Source organism: Chrysochloris asiatica, unplaced genomic scaffold, assembly GCF_000296735.1.
Source record: "Chrysochloris asiatica unplaced genomic scaffold, ChrAsi1.0 scaffold00116, whole genome shotgun sequence".
NCBI lineage: Eukaryota > Metazoa > Chordata > Mammalia > Afrosoricida > Chrysochloridae > Chrysochloris > Chrysochloris asiatica.
Genome location: NW_006408634.1, coordinates 8,192,702 through 8,203,915, shown reverse-complemented (window position 1 = coordinate 8,203,915; position 11,214 = coordinate 8,192,702).

Sequence of the window (11,214 nt, the reverse complement as noted above, 5' to 3'; positions counted from 1 at the left end):
CAATAAATATTGGGAAGAGGGCACTTTGGAAACGTTTGCTGTGATGCTAGTGAAGCGTAAGAGCCCTTGGATAGTGTAAATGATTAGCATGCTCAGCCAACAAAAAGGTCAGAGGTTTAAGACAACCTAAAGGTGCCTCAGAAGAGAGGTCTGGCAATCTAACCTAAAAAAAAATTAGTCACTGAAAACCCTGTGGCGCACAGCTCTGCTCTGACACACATGAGGACATGCCATGAGTCAGTATGGTCTCCATGGCAACTGGCTTATTCTGTGGCGAAAGCACGCAGCATGGAATTGTGGTTAAGAGCATGAACTCAGGAGTCAGACAGCTCTCTTACATGCTGTGTGGCCTTGGGCAGATCACTCAACCTCTCTGTGTCTGAGCATCTCTATCTGCAAAATGGAGGGCATGGTAGCACTTACCTCACTGTGGTGAGGCAGAGGTGGTAGAGTTTTCACCTCCCCTGCCGTAGACCTGGGTTTGATTCCACCACCTGTCTGTCAGTGGAGGCTTGCATGTGGCTATGAGGCTGAAGGTTTCAGCGGGGCTTTCAGACTAAGATGACCTATGAAGAAAGACCTGGTGATTAACTTCTAAAACCCAGCCAATGAAAACCCTACAGGATCACTATGGATCATGGCGATGTTCCAGGACCTGGCATCATTCTGTACTATGGGTGGGTGGTAGGCGTGAGTGCAGAGCTGACTTGTGCCTACAACACATCACTGTGGGTTTCTGCAAAGATGAAGTGAGTCTCACATGAATGTGCTGCTCACAGTGCCTGGCACCTAGCACCTCTACGTGAGTGTCATAGCAGACCCAGAACCTCCTCTGAGGACAGAAAATAAGTGCTCCACAGAGTTTCTGAGACTGTTGGTCCTTACAGGGGCGGACAGCCTCATCTTTCACCCAAGGAGCGGCTGGTGAGTTTGAACTACAGGCCTCTGTTGATGTTTAGCCCAACCGTTAGCCCACTGTGCCACCAAAGGGAAAAAGTGGTTTAAAAAAAAATGTAGAAACTTAAAACCTGTGCCAAAGATACTGCACAAATGTTCATGTTTCTGTCTTGTTTTTGGATCAAGTGATTGCCTTCTGGGGAAGAGGACTTGAAACATATGAAGAAACCTGTCCACCATGGGTGACCCTGCTGTTTATTTAAAATACAGGTGGCACAGCCCTCAGAATCACAGCAATTCAAACCACCACAGCATGACAGACAGACAAGTGGCGGTTGTGTGGTCTCTGTTAAACATGAATCTCCTTGCGCTACAGCCCTTAAGTCCGCTCAAAGGTGGGATTTCTGTCCTCGGATGTTGCGTCAGTCAAGAGGCGGAAGCGCAGCAGGGGCGACAGGGCTGTAATGAGACTCTGGGCTGCGCTTGTGGGTCTCTAAGTTGGTGGAGCCCACCTCAAAGCCACCATCCAACGGTTAGGCTGGGACTGTGCCCTCGCGTCTGCAGTAAGTAGGACAGCCTGGCTGGCCGCTGCAGCCTTTTCCCCCCGTACCCCCACCACAACCTGTTCTCCAGACACCTGTCACCCTGCTGCTCCGTGGTCTGGGTTTCATTTAACACCTGCACCATGTCTAAGCAGTTCTCACACATTGTTCAGCCGCCGCCCCCTCCATTAGTCTTCCATTGGTGGAAGACTCATTAACAGCCTGCGATATGCTGATGATACAACCTTGCTTGCTGAAAGTGAAGAGGACTTGAAACATATACTTATGAAGATCACAGAGCACAGCCTTTGATATGGATTACATCTCAATGTTAAGAAAACAAAAATCCTCACCACTGGACCAATCAACAGCATTCTTATCAATGGAGAAGAGATTGAAGTTGTCAAGGACTTCATTCTTCTTGGATCAACTGTCAACACTCGTGGAAGCAGCAGTCAAGAGATCAGACGACGTATTGCACTGGGCAAATCTGCTGCACAGGAACCTTTTAAAGTGTTGAAGAGCAGAGATGTCAGCTTGAGGACTAAGGTGCGCCTGACCCAAGCCATGGTATTTTCAATAACCTCATATGGATGCAAAAGCTGGACAATGAATAAGGAAGATCATAGAAGAATTGATGCCTTTGAGTTGTGGTGTTGGAGGAGAATACTGAAAGTGCCATGGACTGCCAAAAGAACCAATAGATCTGTTTTGGAAGAAGTGCAGCCAGAGTGCTCCTTGGAGGCCAAGATGGCTAAGCTTCGTCTCTCCTACTTTGGACACATTGTCCAGAGAGAACAGTCGCTGGAGAAGGATGTCATGGTGGGTAAGGTGGAGGGTCGGAGAAAAAGAGGAAGACCCCCAACAAGATGGATCAGCCAGGTGGCATCATTGATGGACTCAAGTGTGGCAGCGGTAGTGAGGTTGGCTCAGGATCGGACATTGTTTCGTTCTGCTGTGCATGGGGTCACTATGAGTCGGTTCCGACTCAATGGCACCTGACAACAACAACAACAACGTCTGGTAGCATAGTGGTTATAAATCGAGCTGTGAACCTTAAGGTCAGCAGTTCGAATCTACCAGCCACTCCGTAGGAGAAAGATGAGGCTTTCTGCTCCCACAAAGATTTACAGCATCGGAAACCTTGTACAGGGTCGCTGTGGGTCAGAACCTACTCGATGGCACTTGACAACAACAACAACGTCTGTCTTCACAATGAAATAGCTCACGACCATTAAAAAAAAAAAATCTTCTTGAGGGAAATTTTTTAATGAACTGGGGACATGCTTACCACCTGTTCCATCGAAATGGTAAGTGGGGAAACAGACACATATAGATACTACAGACATTCCAAGTGACTTGATTAAATTAAAAATATATCTAAATAAGTACGTTGTGGTTAGTTGTCATGAGGCCTACTTCTGATGACCCTGTGCGTGTCAGAGTAGACCTGTGTTCCATAGGATTTAAAAGGCCTTGATCTTTTGGAGGCAGATTGTCAGGCCTTTCTTCCAAGGTACCGCTGAGTGGTAGGTAGTCAAGCCCTTAATCATTTGCACCACCCAGGAACTCCTATAATAAATACATAGCCAGATAAAATAATTTTGGGACTATATTAATATTGTTGTTGTTGTTAGGTGCCGTCATGTTGGTTTCAACTCATAGTGACCCCATGCACAACAGAACGAAATACTGCCAGGTCCTGGGCCAACCTCACCATTGTTGCCATGCTTGAGCCCATGTTAATGTGCTAATAAATTAATAAGGACTACCCTCAGATGGTTAAGGAGCTCTGGTAGCGTAGTGGTTACGAATCGGTCTGCGAACCATAAGGTCAGCAGTTCGAAACAACCAGCTGCTCCGCGGGAGAAAGATGAGGCTTTCTACTCCCGTAAGGATTTACACCCTCGGAAACCCTGTACAGGGTCGCTATGGGTCAGAACCGACTCGAAGGCACTTAACAACAACAACAACCCTCAGATGGTTAATGAGTCTTCCTCCAGTCCTGATGCCACGTTTTTCTTCATGGAACCCAGCTTCTCGGATTATTTGCTCAGCATACAGGTTGAATAAGTATGGTGAAAGAATACAACCTTGTCGCACACCTTTCTTAATTTTAAACCATTCAGTGTTCCCATGTTCTATTCGAACAACTGCCTCTTGGTCCATGTACAGATTCCTCATGAGCACAATTAAGTGTTCTGGAATACTCATACTTCGCAATGTTGTCCGTAGTTTGTCATGATCCACACAATCAAAAGCCTTTGTGTAGTCAATAAAGCACAGGTAAACATCTTTCTGATATTCTGTACTTTCAGCCAAGACCCATCAGACATCAGCAATTCCACGGCCTCTTCTGAATCCGGCTTGAACCTCTGGAAGTTCTCTGTCAATGTATGATTGTAGCTATTTCTGTATTACGTTTAGTAAAACTTTACTCACATGGGATATCAAAGATATTGTCCTATGATTTCCGCATACCGTTGGGTTACCTCTCTTTGGAATGGACACAAATATGGATCTCTTCCAATCAGTTGGCCAGATAGTTGTCGTCCAAATTTCTTGGCATAGATGAGTGTGTGCCTCCTGTGCCGCCTCATTAACAACCTGCGATATGCAGATGATACAACCTTGCTTGCTAAAAGTAAAGAGGACTTAAAATATTTACTCGTGAAGATCAAAGATCACAGCCTTCGGTTTGGATTCCATGTCAATGTAAAGAAAACAAAAATCCTTACCACTGGACCAATAAACAACATTCTTATCAATGGAGAAAAGATTGAAGTTGTCAAGGACTTCATTCTTCTTGGATTAACTATCAACACTCACGCAAGCAGCAGTCAAGAGATCAAACGACATATTGCATTAGGCAAATCTGCTGCACAAGAACTTTTTAAAGTGTTGAAGAGCAAAGATGTCAGCTTGAGGACTAAGGTGCGCCTGACCCAAGCCATGGTATTTTCAATAACTTCATATACATGCACAAGCTGGACAGTGCATAAGGAAGACCGTAGAAGAATTGATGCTTTTGAGTTATGGTGTTGGAGGAGAATATTGAAAGTGCCATGGACTGCCAAAAGAACCAATAAATCCGTTTTAGAAGAAATGCAGCCGGAGTGCTCCTTGGAGGCCAGGATGGCCAAACTTCGGCTCTTGGACATCTTGTCAAGAGGGACAGTCGCTGGAGGAGGATATCATGTTTGGTAACGTGGAGGGTCAGAGAATAAGAGGAAGACTCCCAACGAGATGGATTGGCCAAGTGGCAGCATCGATGGACTCAAGTGTGGCAGCGGTAGTGAGGTTGGCCCAGGATTGGGCAGTGTTTCATTCTTTTGTGCTATGGGTCAGTACTGACTCGATGGTACCTAACAACAACAACAACCCTCAGATGGTGGATTATGGTGGATTTTTACTTTCTCCCTTAAATCTGTTTTTTGTGTCTTCTCCATTTCCTACCCTGTTCCATCGTTGTGGCAAACACTAGATGGGCTTGGCCTGGCTGATCTCCACCCAGCATTTCCCAGACTCCTTGGATTCTAAACTTAGAATAGTAACAGTCACCTTCTAGTAGATTCTGACTCGTGGCTCCATCGGGTTTTCAATGGAAAATCTTCCAGAAGAATTGAATCACCACCAGGCTTTTATTCTGAGGTTTCTGAATGGACTAAAACCTCTCACCTTGCTGTTAACAACTAATCATGTTGTTTAAACCTCCGTATGGTTTAGAAAGAGCAGCAAAAATTCTCAATGCATTCAGTCCCTTCCCAACGCTTTGTATGTGGTTTTTGTATGGAGAGCCCCTACTGGGTTTGTGACCAACAGAACCCAACACTGCAGAGACTGTCCCGCACAAGGCAAGGAGTAACCTGCTCAGAAAGTTGGGCAAAGCTGAATTATTCCTGTCCCCCATCCCCTAGGAAAGAGCACTGGTAGCGCTATGGGTTAGGCATTGAGCTGCCAACCACAAGATCTGTGGTTCAAACACACCAGCCACTCTACAGGAGAAAGATGTCAGTTAGAGCCCATAAAAATGTACAGTCTCAGAAACCCTAGGGAGCAGTCACTCTATCCTGTAGCGTTGCTTTGAGTTGGAATCTACTTGGTGGCTGGTGGTAGTGGTTGGTGGTGGTATGTGCTGTGGAGTCAGTTCTGACTTATAGTGACCCTGTATAGGAGTTCCAAGGCTTTAAATCTTTATGGGAGCAGAAAGCCTCATTTCTTCTGTGGAACAGCTGGTAGTTTCAAACTGCTGACCTTGAGGTTCGCAGCCCAACTTGTAACCACTACACTACCAGAGTTCCTTGGTGGCAGTAGGTTTGGCTTTCATTTGGGTTCCTCTCTCAGAGAACCCGAGTCCTGTGGACATGGTCTGTGAACTGTACAGAATTAGAAGTGTTCAGGTGTGGCTGTGTCTTGTTTTAACAAGTTCTTCAAAGAAGAAAAGCCTCAGAAATGTTTACTGAAATTCTACTGAACAAGTGAAGACAAGTCTCTTCTGAGACTGTATCTCAGCCTTTGGATACAAGAAGGAAACAGGAAGTCGTTGTCAAAACAATGAACCAGATGGCATCCAGCTACCACTACCAACTGCTATGAGAGGGATCCCAGTAGAAGGTCCCAGATAGTGGGAGAAAATGTGGATCAAAACTCAGAATTACAGGGAAAAAAAACCTGACTTACTGGTCAGAAAGAGACGAAAGGAACCCAAGACTATGGCCCTGAACCACTCTTCAGGTCTGGACAGGAATTCACCCTCACAGCCCAATTTTCAGCCAAGCAGTAGAGAGGTATATGGGGGACAACAACACTAGTTAAGGTGTGCTCACCATGGAATGGGCAATCATTCACAATCAAAAGGGCAACATTTCCCTAAAGACCAAGTTCAAGTTCGGAAGGGTCAGGAAGGTGGCTAGAATGGAAATAGGAATGTCCTGGAGGAGGCGGAATCACTGTTGCTATGTGGAGAGGACTGCAGTCATTGAGATGAAACAAAGTGATCTGTTGACTGTAAAACTGATGATCTGCTCTGTAAACCTTCACTCAATTCACACACAAAAATTAAATGATAATAATACTGACATCAGCACCCAGGGAGTTCCCAAGAGTGGGTTTTGGAGAATTTAGAAAAATGTGGATTTGGCTTTGGAGCCACCTGGCAGGTTTTTAAGAAGTATGAAAGAACAGAAGCTACTTCTTGAAAGAAAGACCAGCAGAAAAAAAAATCAAAAACAGTCCAGTTCTTAACTACTACAAGAACAAGCAAGTTGTTCCCCAGGGAGCCATTAAGGCAAGTGGTCAGGTCCCCTCAAGGCAAACTCCTTTCCAAGACTGACACTCATATGGAATATACTAGCAGGCATATGGTCCTGCTGCTGACCACGTTGGTCACCGATAAGGGGAAGTGGGGGAAAAACAGCAATGAAGTTGTGAACTAAGTCTGACCACACTCAATAGACTCCTGGTTAACCAGCAGTATGAGGAGACCTGGGGACTCCTGGGCCCAGGGGCAGGGACATGACCCCAGAGGACTAGAATGGAGTATGAAGCATCCAGCTGATATGAAGTGAGGGGAGATGCAGATAGTACCCATTTGACCTGGCATCAATGGCTGGATGATCAGAACACGACTAGAGGAAGAAAGAAGAGGGAAAAAAAAAGGACTAACACACTACAAGTGGATGAACTTGACCTATGCTTGTGGATGCAGTATGACAAAAAGCGGACAGATGTCTACAGTGAGGATCATTCCCACTCCCTTGGTACACAGGGTTGACAAGGAGGGGGAACTTAGACATTGGCTACCCAAAATGGGAGGACTACAAACGCAAGAAGTGACTGGCTTACAAGCTTTCAATAGGGAACCTAGCTCCAGAGGATACAGGGAAAGGTAGAATCTCCACTGAATTGTTTCCAACCTGTCTGGATGGGATTGATTAAAGGTGAGGGGGAAAGGACTCCTGTGGTTCAATAGGGAATGATTGCTATCAGGTCTGACAGTGAGTGTTAGTTTACATGGGAGAACATTATCTTTACATTCATCCTATTGTATTTTGTTTCATTGCAATGATTACAATCCCCTGCATGCATCATCAAACAACCAAAGGGTACACCCCACATGCCTGCACCCCACCCCCACCACCGGTCGCCAGCACAGGAAAGGTAAATGTAAACGTTTGGTAACAAAAGGAGGGGAATGGCTGATTTTGCAATCCAGGAGCAGAGATCCCAGGAACCATGAAGAGAGAAAAGCCAAGTGCAAGACCCTGTCAGGGAGGCAGTGACACTAAGGATGGAGGCAGAGACGATGACACAGAGAGAAGGAGCAGCTGGGGACTTTGGACTCAGGGAAGGAAAGGGTCTGTGGGGCAGGCGTGTAAAACTTAAAAAAAAAGAAGAAAAAAAAAAAAAAAAAGAGGCACGGGGATGGCAGTATGCAGGGGAGCCACAAGGGCTGGAGAGATTGGGGGTGGTCAGTTTGGGAACGGCCTTTGAGGTGGTGGTAGGGAACAAGAAGTGGGGTGCAGATAAAGAGGAGAGAAGAGAAGACGGGATAGAGGAGAAGTAAGGCTTGGAGGAGTGTGGTAGGGAGGTATTGAGGGTGAAGGAGGACTGCTGGGAGTCCCCCCGCCCCCCCAACACACACACACACACTCACTCACGAAGCTGGAAGTGGGAGGGATTACTGGGAAAAGCAGGGAGCATCAAGAATACGGACGCCCCCTAGTGGCCATGCCAGGAACCGGCCTCATGGCACCTCCTGAGATCCCAATTGAGTTTTAATGTCTCCAGAGAATGGTATGAAAGCGCGTTGAGAAACTAAGGCTCTTGATAAGACTGAACCTCTGGCTAAAGGTTGTGAAATTCTTGCTTGTCCTAAGTGACTCCATTTTGAACTTTTCTGTTGTATGACACAGATGTCACTTGTGTAAATACTTTCCACTGTACCTCTAGATACAAACGAATTCTACGGAAAATTCAGAAATCAAACGAAGTATTGCCTTAGGCAAATCTGCTGTATAAGACCTTTTTGCAAATGTTGAAGAGCAAAGATGTCAGCTTGAGGACTAAGGTGCGCCTGACCCAAGCCATGGTATTTTCAATAACCTCATATGCATGCGAAAGCTAGACAGTGAATAAGGAAGACCATAGAAGAATTGATGCCTTTGAATTATGGTGTTGGAGGAGAATACTGAAAGTGCCATGGGCTGCCAAAAGAACAAACAGATCTGTTTTGGAAGACGTGCAGCCAGAGTGCTCCTTGGAGGCCAGGATGGACAAGCTTTGTCTCTCATACTTCCGACATACTGTCAGGAGGGACCAGTTGCTGGAAAAGGATATCATGTTTGGTAAAGTGAAAGGTCGGAGAAAAAGAGGAAGACCCCTAGCGAGATGGATTGGCCAAGTGTTTCATTCTGTTGTGCCATAGGGTCACTATGAGTAGGTACCAACTCCATGGCACCTAACAACAGTAATTCTACTTTGTAGTAATCCTGGTGTGGTGCTGCGAGTTAATGCTCTGGACTGTAAGGTCGGTTTGAACTGCAAGATCGGCTGTTCAAGCTCACCAGCTGCTCTTTGGGAACGCTATACGTATACAACAACTCAATTTATTGAGGTCCTGTGGTAGTGTAGTGGGTTACTAGCTGGGCAGTCCAGTGCTCTGCACCAGAAGTCCCTATACAGGGTCGCTGAGTCAGATCCGAGGAGCTGACTCGATGGCACTTAACAATAGACGCCTTATTTCAGTTTTCTCTTTTAATTTCGAAGTTATTGATAGATTCTTGATTCTAAAAGAAGACAATGCTCTAGGTTCACAAATACTAGATACCACAATAATGTAGCTTGTTGTCGTTAAGTGCCGGCGAGTGGCTTCCGACTCACAGCGACCCAGTATAGGGTTTCCGAGGAGTGGCTGGTGGGTTTGAACCGCTGACCTTGAGGTTCAACGACTCGATCTTGACGTCGAATGCTTATCCAATGGTTCCATACCATAGCGAAAACACCAGAAAACATTACAAAATCAGCAATTATAAAAATACTTTTCAGTTACTAACCCTTTGCATCTCCCAGGGAATCCTAATGAATTTTACCTTGCCAAAATAATAAAAATCGAGAAGGAAGTATGTTTGAGAGATTCAAGGGGCCAAATCATGCAGGTCTTAACAGGTACGGATTTGGGCTTTTATTCTGAAACGGAAGCAGAGGGAGTTGAAGTTTTGCAGGCGCCCCCTAGTGACTGTATGGGGAATAGGCTGTATAGGGAACCGGGCTAGACTAGGAAGCCAGGTAAGTCCAGGTGGAGGTGATGGAGGAGTTGGGGAGAGGTGAATGCATCCAGGATGCATTTTTCCCCCTTATTGTGCTTTTATTGTGAATTGAATGATAGCTTACATGGGAGAACATCAGTTTTGCACTCATCCTATCGTATTTCATTTCATTGCAATGATTATAATCCCCTCCATGCATCACCATTCCACAATTTTATCCTTCTATTCCCTGTTTTCTGTGGTTTGTTTTTTTTTATGTACATGAAAACACTCAGGAATAAATAATCATTTAAACAACCAAAGGGCACATTGTGCAAGCCTGCCTCCTGGCTACCAGCACACAGCTTTTCTCTTTCTATGAATCTAGAGTCCTCAGCTGCTCTCTCTCTCTCCATGTCTTTGCCTCCATCTCTGGTATCTCTGCTTCTCTGGATAGGGTCCCACATTCTGCTCCAGCTCCTGCTCTTCTCCCTTGAGGGTCCTAGGGTCCTTTGTTCCTGGAATCTAAGAATAATTACTTCCCCCCTTTATGTTACAAAACCTCTTTACAGTTGTGACAATGGCAATTAGTCATAAAACAATTATTCACTATTGAATCATAAGAATCTTATTCCCACAGGATGCATTTTAAAAATTAATATTTCATTGTGTTTTGGGTGAAGCTTTACACAGCAGTTTAGATTACCATTCAACTATGTCTATACATGTTTTTCAGTGACATTTTAGGTTCTTCACGATGTGTGAACATTCTCATAATTTTCCTTCTGTTTTTTCCATTTCCATTCATCTAGTTTCCCTGGCCCCTTACATTCTCAACTTTGCTGTAAAGTCATTGTTGATCATTTGGTCTCAGATGATTTTAAAAAAGTGTCTAGTAGTTATGAGTTATCACAATATTATAGCTTGTTGTGGTTGTTAAGTGTTAAGTTGTTAAGTTATGAGTGATATTATTTTTTCAGCCTATTTGTTATTTAGCTACAAGGTGACCTCAGGAGTGGTTGTTGTTGTTGTGAAGTGCTGTTGAGTTGGTTTCAACTCATAGCCACCCTGTATAGGGTTTCTGAGGAGCAATTGGTGGGTTTGAACTGTTGATTTTGTGGTTATCAGTTGATACTTAACCTTCAGCACCACACCAGGGCAGTTTAGTTCAAAGCTGGAAGAATAACTCAGGGAAATAATCTTTGGAAGTCCTCTAGTCTCAATCAGTCCAGTAAGTCTGTGTTTTAGGACTTTCAGGTTCTGGTCCACATTTTCTCCCATTTTATTTTGGTACCATCTAGTAAAATCAGGATAAGTGGAGAAAAGATTGACGTTGTCATGGATTTCGTTTTTCTTGGATCCGCAATCAATGTCCCTGAAATCAGCAGCCAAGAAAGCAAACCAAGTATTGCAGTGGGCAAAGCTGCTGCAAAAGACCTCTTTAAAGTGTTTGAAAAACAAAGATTGAGATGGAGGCAGAGACGATGATGAAGAGAGATGGAGCAGCTGGCAACTTTAGACCCAGAGAG